Here is a 10,016-nt window from a genome sequence, read left to right on the forward strand (position 1 = left end):
TGAGAATATAGCTTGTGACCAATGACAAGCAGACACCCCAGATGAGAATATAGCTTGTGACCAATGACAAGCAGACACCCCAGATGAGAATATAGCTTGTGACTAATGACAAGCAGATACCCCGGATGAGAATATAGCTTGTGACTAATGACAAGCAGATACCCCAGATGAGAATATAGCTTGTGACTAATGACACACAGACACCCCAGATGAGAATATAGCTTGTGACCAATGACAAGCAGACATCCCAGATGAGAATATAGCTTGTGACCAATAACACACAGATACCCAGATGAGAATATAGCTTGTGACCAATGACAAGCAGATACCCCAGATGAGAATATAGCTTGTGACTAATGACAAGCAGATACCCCAGATGAGAATATAGCTTGTGACTAATGACACACAGACACCCCAGATGAGAATATAGCTTGTGACCAATGACACACAGATACCCCAGATGAGAAAAAAGCTTGTGACCAATGACACGCTGCTACCCCAGATGAGAATATAGCTTGTGACCAATGACACGCTGCTACCCCAGATGAGAATATAGCTTGTGACCAATGACAAGCAGACACCCCGGATGAGAATATAGCTTGTGACCAATGACACGCAGCTACCCCAGAGGAGAATATAGCTTGTGACCAATGACATGCAGATACCCCAGATGAGAATATAACTTGTAACTAATGACAAGCAGATACCCCAGATGAGAATATAGCTTGTGACCAATGACACACAGATACCCCAGATGAGAATATAGCTTGTGACTAATGACAAGCAGACACCCCAGATGAGAATATAGCTTGTGACCAATGACACACAGATACCCCAGATGAGAATATAGCTTGTGACTAATGACAAGCAGATACCCCAGATGAGAATATAGCTTGTGACCAATGACACACAGATACCCCAGATGAGAATATAGCTTGTGACCAATGACAAGCAGATACCCCAGATGAGAATATAGCTTGTGACCAATGACAAGCAGCTACCCCAGATGAGAATATAGCTTGTGACCAATGACAAGCAGCTACCCCAGATGAGAATATAGCTTGTGACCAATGACACGCAGATACCCCGGATGAGAATATATCTTGTGACTAATGACAAGCAGACACCCCCGATGAGAATATAGCTTGTGACCAATGACACGCAGATACCCCAGATGAGAATATAGCTTGTGACTAATGACAAGCAGATACCCCAGATGAGAATATAGCTTGTGACCAATGACAAGCAGATACCCCAGATGAGAATATAGCTTGTGACTAATGACAAGCAGATACCCCAGATGAGAATGTAGCTTGTGACTAATGAAACCCAGACACCCCAGATGAGAATATAGCTTGTGACCAATGACAAGCAGATACCCCAGATGAGAATATAGCTTGTGACTAATGACAAGCAGATACCCCAGATGAGAATATAGCTTGTGACCAATGACACGCAGCTACCCCAGATGAGAATATAGCTTGTGACCAATGACACGCAGCTACCCCAGATGAGAATATAGCTTGTGACCAATGACAAGCAGCTACCCCAGATGAGAATATAGCTTGTGACTAATGACACACAGATACCCCTGATGAGAATATAGCTTGTGACCAATGACAAGCAGACACCCCAGATGAGAATATAACTTGTGACCAATGACAAGCAGATACCCCAGATGAGAATATAGCTTGTGACCAATGACAAGCAGATACCCCAGATGAGAATATAGCTTGTGACCAATGACAAGCAGACACCCCAGATGAGAATATAGCTTGTGACCAATGACAAGCAGATACCCCAGATGAGAATATAGCTTGTGACCAATGACAAGCAGACACCCCAGATGAGAATATAGCTTGTGACCAATGACATGCAGCTACCCCAGATGAGAATATAGCTTGTGACCAATGACAAGCAGATACCCCAGATGAGAATATAGCTTGTGACCAATGACAAGCAGATACCCCAGATGAGAATATAGCTTGTGACCAATGACAAGCAGCTACCCCAGATGAGAATATAGCTTGTGACTAATGACACACAGCTACCCCAGATGAGAATATAGCTTGTGACCAATGACAAGCAGACACCCCAGATGAGAATATAGCTTGTGCCCAATGACACGCAGCTACCCCAGATGAGAATATAGCTTGTGACTAATGACACACAGATACCCCAGATGAGAATATAGCTTGTGCCCAATGACACGCAGCTACCCCAGATGAGAATATAGCTTGTGACTAATGACACACAGATACCCCAGATGAGAATATAGCTTGTGACTAATGACACACAGATACCCCAGATGAGAATATAGCTTGTGACCAATGACAAGCAGACACCCCAGATAAGAATATAGCTTGTGACCAATGACACACAGATACCCCCGATGAGAATATAGCTTGTGACTAATGACAAGCAGACACCCCAGATGAGAATATAGCTTGTGACCAATGACAAGCAGACACCCCAGATGAGAATATAGCTTGTGACCAATGACACACAGATACCCCCGATGAGAATATAGCTTGTGACTAATGACAAGCAGACACCCCAGATGAGAATATAGCTTGTGACCAATGACAAGCAGACACCCCAGATAAGAATATAGCTTGTGACCAATGACACACAGATACCCCCGATGAGAATATAGCTTGTGACTAATGACACGCAGACACCCCAGATGAGAAAATAGCTTGTGACCAATGACAAGCAGACACCCCAGATGAGAATATAGCTTGTGACTAATGACATGCAGACACCCCCGATGAGAAAATAGCTTGTGACCAATGACACGCAGACACCCCAGATGAGAATATAGCTTGTGACCAATGACACGCAGACACCCCAGATGAGAAAATAGCTTGTGACCAATGACAAGCAGCTACCCCAGATGAGAATATAGCTTGTGACTAATGACAAGCAGACACCCCAGATGAGAATATAACTTGTGACCAATGACAAGCAGATACCCCAGATGAGAATATAGCTTGTGACCAATGACAAGCAGACACCCCAGATGAGAATATAGCTTGTGACCAATGACAAGCAGACATCCCAGATGAGAATATAGCTTGTGACCAATAACACACAGATACCCAGATGAGAATATAGCTTGTGACCAATGACAAGCAGACACCCCAGATGAGAATATAGCTTGTGACCAATGACAAGCAGACACCCCAGATGAGAATATAGCTTGTGACCAATGACACACAGATACCCCCGATGAGAATATAGCTTGTGACTAATGACAAGCAGACACCCCAGATGAGAATATAGCTTGTGACCAATGACAAGCAGACACCCCAGATAAGAATATAGCTTGTGACCAATGACACACAGATACCCCCGATGAGAATATAGCTTGTGACTAATGACACGCAGACACCCCAGATGAGAAAATAGCTTGTGACCAATGACAAGCAGACACCCCAGATGAGAATATAGCTTGTGACTAATGACATGCAGACACCCCCGATGAGAAAATAGCTTGTGACCAATGACACGCAGACACCCCAGATGAGAATATAGCTTGTGACCAATGACACGCAGACACCCCAGATGAGAAAATAGCTTGTGACCAATGACAAGCAGCTACCCCAGATGAGAATATAGCTTGTGACCAATGACAAGCAGACACCCCAGATGAGAATATAGCTTGTGACCAATGACAAGCAGATACCCCAGATGAGAATATAGCTTGTGACCAATGACAAGCAGACACCCCAGATGAGAATATAGCTTGTGACCAATGACATGCAGCTACCCCAGATGAGAATATAGCTTGTGACCAATGACAAGCAGATACCCCAGATGAGAATATAGCTTGTGACCAATGACAAGCAGATACCCCAGATGAGAATATAGCTTGTGACCAATGACAAGCAGCTACCCCAGATGAGAATATAGCTTGTGACTAATGACAAGCAGACACCCCAGATGAGAATATAGCTTGTGCCCAATGACACGCAGCTACCCCAGATGAGAATATAGCTTGTGACTAATGACACACAGATACCCCAGATGAGAATATAGCTTGTGCCCAATGACACGCAGCTACCCCAGATGAGAATATAGCTTGTGACTAATGACACACAGATACCCCAGATGAGAATATAGCTTGTGACTAATGACACACAGATACCCCAGATGAGAATATAGCTTGTGCCCAATGACAAGCAGCTACCCCAGATGAGAATATAGCTTGTGACCAATGACAAGCAGCTACCCCAGATGAGAATATAGCTTGTGACTAATGACACACAGATACCCCTGATGAGAATATAGCTTGTGACCAATGACAAGCAGCTACCCCAGATGAGAATATAGCTTGTGACTAATGACACACAGATACCCCTGATGAGAATATAGCTTGTGACCAATGACAAGCAGACACCCCAGATGAGAATATAGCTTGTGACCAATGACAAGCAGATACCCCAGATGAGAATATAGCTTGTGACCAATGACAAGCAGATACCCCAGATGAGAATATAGCTTGTGACCAATGACATGCAGCTACCCCAGATGAGAATATAGCTTGTGACCAATGACAAGCAGATACCCCAGATGAGAATATAGCTTGTGACCAATGACAAGCAGCTACCCCAGATGAGAATATAGCTTGTGACTAATGACACACAGCTACCCCAGATGAGAATATAGCTTGTGACCAATGACAAGCAGACACCCCAGATGAGAATATAGCTTGTGACCAATGACAAGCAGCTACCCCAGATGAGAATATAGCTTGTGACTAATGACACACAGATACCCCTGATGAGAATATAGCTTGTGACCAATGACAAGCAGACACCCCAGATGAGAATATAACTTGTGACCAATGACAAGCAGATACCCCAGATGAGAATATAGCTTGTGACCAATGACAAGCAGACACCCCAGATGAGAATATAGCTTGTGACCAATGACATGCAGCTACCCCAGATGAGAATATAGCTTGTGACCAATGACAAGCAGATACCCCAGATGAGAATATAGCTTGTGACCAATGACAAGCAGATACCCCAGATGAGAATATAGCTTGTGACCAATGACAAGCAGCTACCCCAGATGAGAATATAGCTTGTGACTAATGACAAGCAGACACCCCAGATGAGAATATAGCTTGTGACCAATGACACGCAGCTACCCCAGATGAGAATATAGCTTGTGACTAATGACACACAGATACCCCAGATGAGAATATAGCTTGTGCCCAATGACACGCAGCTACCCCAGATGAGAATATAGCTTGTGACTAATGACACACAGATACCCCAGATGAGAATATAGCTTGTGACCAATGACAAGCAGCTACCCCAGATGAGAATATAGCTTGTGACCAATGACAAGCAGCTACCCCAGATGAGAATATAGCTTGTGACTAATGACAAGCAGATACCCCTGATGAGAATATAGCTTGTGACCAATGACAAGCAGCTACCCCAGATGAGAATATAGCTTGTGACCAATGACAAGCAGCTACCCCAGATGAGAATATAGCTTGTGACCAATGACAAGCAGCTACCCCAGATGAGAATATAGCTTGTGACTAATGACAAGCAGATACCCCAGATGAGAATATAGCTTGTGACCAATGACACGCAGATACCCCAGATGAGAATATAGCTTGTGCCCAATGACACGCAGATACCCCAGATGAGAATATAGCTTGTGACCAATGACAAGCAGACACCCCAGATGAGAAAATAGCTTGTGACCAATGACAAGCAGATACCCCAGATGAGAATATAGCTTGTGACCAATGACACGCAGCTACCCCAGATGAGAATATAGCTTGTGACCAATGACAAGCAGATACCCCAGATGAGAATATAGCTTGTGACCAATGACAAGCAGATACCCCCGATGAGAAAATAGCTTGTGACCAATGACACACAGATACCCAGATGAGAATATAGCTTGTGACTAATGACAAGCAGATACCCCGGATGAGAATATAGCTTGTGACCAATGACAAGCAGATACCCCAGATGAGAATATAACTTGTGACCAATGACAAGCAGATACCCCAGATGAGAATATAGCTTGTGACCAATGACACACAGATACCCCGATGAGAATATAGCTTGTGACCAATGACACGCAGACACCCCAGATGAGAATATAGCTTGTGACCAATGACACGCAGATACCCCTGATGAGAATATAGCTTGTGACCAATGACAAGCAGACACCCCAGATGAGAATATAACTTGTGACCAATGACAAGCAGATACCCCAGATGAGAATATAGCTTGTGACCAATGACAAGCAGACACCCCAGATGAGAATATAGCTTGTGACCAATGACATGCAGCTACCCCAGATGAGAATATAGCTTGTGACCAATGACAAGCAGATACCCCAGATGAGAATATAGCTTGTGAACAATAACACACAGATACCCCGATGAGAATATAGCTTGTGACCAATGACAAGCAGACACCCCAGATGAGAATATAGCTTGTGACCAATGACACACAGATACCCCAGATGAGAATATAGCTTGTGACCAATGACAAGCAGATACCCCAGATGAGAATATAGCTTGTGACCAATGACACACAGACACCCCAGATGAGAATATAGCTTGTGACCAATGACAAGCAGATACCCCAGATGAGAATATAGCTTGTGACCAATGACAAGCAGACACCCCAGATGAGAATATAGCTTGTGACCAATGACACGCAGACACCCCAGATGAGAATATAGCTTGTGACCAATGACACACAGATACCCCAGATGAGAATATAGCTTGTGACCAATGACACACAGCTACCCCAGATGAGAATATAGCTTGTGACCAATGACAAGCAGATACCCCAGATGAGAATATAGCTTGTGACCAATGACACACAGACACCCCAGATGAGAATATAGCTTGTGACCAATGACAAGCAGATACCCCAGATGAGAATATAGCTTGTGACCAATGACAAGCAGATACCCCAGATGAGAATATAGCTTCTGACCAATGACACGCAGCTACACCAGATGAGAATATAGCTTGTGACCAATGACACACAGACACCCCAGATGAGAATATAGCTTGTGACTAATGACACGCAGATACCCCGATGAGAATATAGCTTGTGACCAATGACACACAGACACCCCAGATGAGAATATAGCTTGTGACTAATGACACGCAGATACCCCAGATGAGAATATAGCTTGTGCCCAATGACAAGCAGATACCCAGATGAGAATATAGCTTGTGACTAATGACACACAGATACCCCAGATGAGAATATAGCTTGTGCCCAATGACAAGCAGATACCCCAGATGAGAATATAGCTTGTGACTAATGACACACAGATACCCCAGATGAGAATATAGCTTGTGACTAATGACACACAGATACCCCAGATGAGAATATAGCTTGTGCCCAATGACAAGCAGCTACCCCAGATGAGAATATAGCTTGTGACCAATGACAAGCAGCTACCCCAGATGAGAATATAGCTTGTGACTAATGACAAGCAGATACCCCAGATGAGAATATAGCTTGTGACCAATGACAAGCAGCTACCCCAGATGAGAATATAGCTTGTGACCAATGACAAGCAGCTACCCCAGATGAGAATATAGCTTGTGACCAATGACAAGCAGCTACCCCAGATGAGAATATAGCTTGTGACCAATGACAAGCAGCTACCCCAGATGAGAATATAGCTTGTGACTAATGACAAGCAGATACCCCAGATGAGAATATAGCTTGTGACCCATGACACGCAGATACCCCAGATGAGAATATAGCTTGTGACTAATGACACACAGATACCCCAGATGAGAATATAGCTTGTGCCCAATGACACGCAGATACCCCAGATGAGAATATAGCTTGTGACCAATGACAAGCAGACACCCCAGATGAGAAAAAAGCTTGTGACCAATGACAAGCAGACACCCCAGATGAGAATATAGCTTGTGACCAATGACACGCAGCTACCCCAGATGAGAATATAGCTTGTGACCAATGACAAGCAGACACCCCAGATGAGAATATAGCTTGTGACTAATGACACACAGATACCCCCGATGAGAATATAGCTTGTGACTAATGACAAGCAGACACCCCCGATGAGAAAATAGCTTGTGACCAATGACACACAGATACCCCAGATGAGAATATAGCTTGTGACTAATGACAAGCAGATACCCCGGATGAGAATATAGCTTGTGACCAATGACAAGCAGATACCCCTGATGAGAATATAGCTTGTGACCAATGACAAGCAGATACCCCAGATGAGAATATAGCTTGTGACTAATGACACACAGACACCCCAGATGAGAATATAGCTTGTGACCAATGACAAGCAGATACCCCAGATGAGAATATAGCTTGTGACTAATGACAAGCAGATACCCCAGATGAGAATATAGCTTGTGACTAATGACACACAGACACCCCAGATGAGAATATAGCTTGTGACCAATGACAAGCAGATACCCCAGATGAGAATATAGCTTGTGACTAATGACACGCAGACACCCCAGATGAGAATATAGCTTGTGACCAATGACAAGCAGACACCCCAGATGAGAATATAGCTTGTGACTAATGACAAGCAGATACCCCGGATGAGAATATAGCTTGTGACTAATGACAAGCAGATACCCCAGATGAGAATATAGCTTGTGACTAATGACACACAGACACCCCAGATGAGAATATAGCTTGTGACCAATGACAAGCAGACATCCCAGATGAGAATATAGCTTGTGACCAATAACACACAGATACCCAGATGAGAATATAGCTTGTGACCAATGACAAGCAGATACCCCAGATGAGAATATAGCTTGTGACTAATGACAAGCAGATACCCCAGATGAGAATATAGCTTGTGACTAATGACACACAGACACCCCAGATGAGAATATAGCTTGTGACCAATGACACACAGATACCCCAGATGAGAAAAAAGCTTGTGACCAATGACACGCTGCTACCCCAGATGAGAATATAGCTTGTGACCAATGACACGCTGCTACCCCAGATGAGAATATAGCTTGTGACCAATGACAAGCAGACACCCCGGATGAGAATATAGCTTGTGACCAATGACACGCAGCTACCCCAGAGGAGAATATAGCTTGTGACCAATGACATGCAGATACCCCAGATGAGAATATAACTTGTGACTAATGACAAGCAGATACCCCAGATGAGAATATAGCTTGTGACCAATGACACACAGATACCCCAGATGAGAATATAGCTTGTGACTAATGACAAGCAGACACCCCAGATGAGAAAATAGCTTGTGACCAATGACAAGCAGATACCCCAGATGAGAATATAGCTTGTGACTAATGACAAGCAGATACCCCAGATGAGAATATAGCTTGTGACCAATGACACGCAGATACCCCAGATGAGAATATAGCTTGTGACCAATGACAAGCAGATACCCCAGATGAGAATATAGCTTGTGACCAATGACAAGCAGCTACCCCAGATGAGAATATAGCTTGTGACCAATGACAAGCAGCTACCCCAGATGAGAATATAGCTTGTGACCAATGACACGCAGATACCCCGGATGAGAATATATCTTGTGACTAATGACAAGCAGACACCCCCGATGAGAATATAGCTTGTGACCAATGACACGCAGATACCCCAGATGAGAATATAGCTTGTGACTAATGACAAGCAGATACCCCAGATGAGAATATAGCTTGTGACCAATGACAAGCAGATACCCCAGATGAGAATATAGCTTGTGACCAATGACAAGCAGATACCCCAGATGAGAATGTAGCTTGTGACTAATGAAACCCAGACACCCCAGATGAGAATATAGCTTGTGACCAATGACAAGCAGATACCCCAGATGAGAATATAGCTTGTGACTAATGACAAGCAGATACCCCAGATGAGAATATAGCTTGTGACCAATGGCAAGCAGCTACCCCAGATGAGAATATAGCTTGTGACCAATGACACGCAGCTACCCCAGATGAGAAAATAGCTTGTGACCAATGACAA

Source organism: Bombina bombina, chromosome 7 (assembly GCF_027579735.1).
Source record: "Bombina bombina isolate aBomBom1 chromosome 7, aBomBom1.pri, whole genome shotgun sequence".
NCBI lineage: Eukaryota > Metazoa > Chordata > Amphibia > Anura > Bombinatoridae > Bombina > Bombina bombina.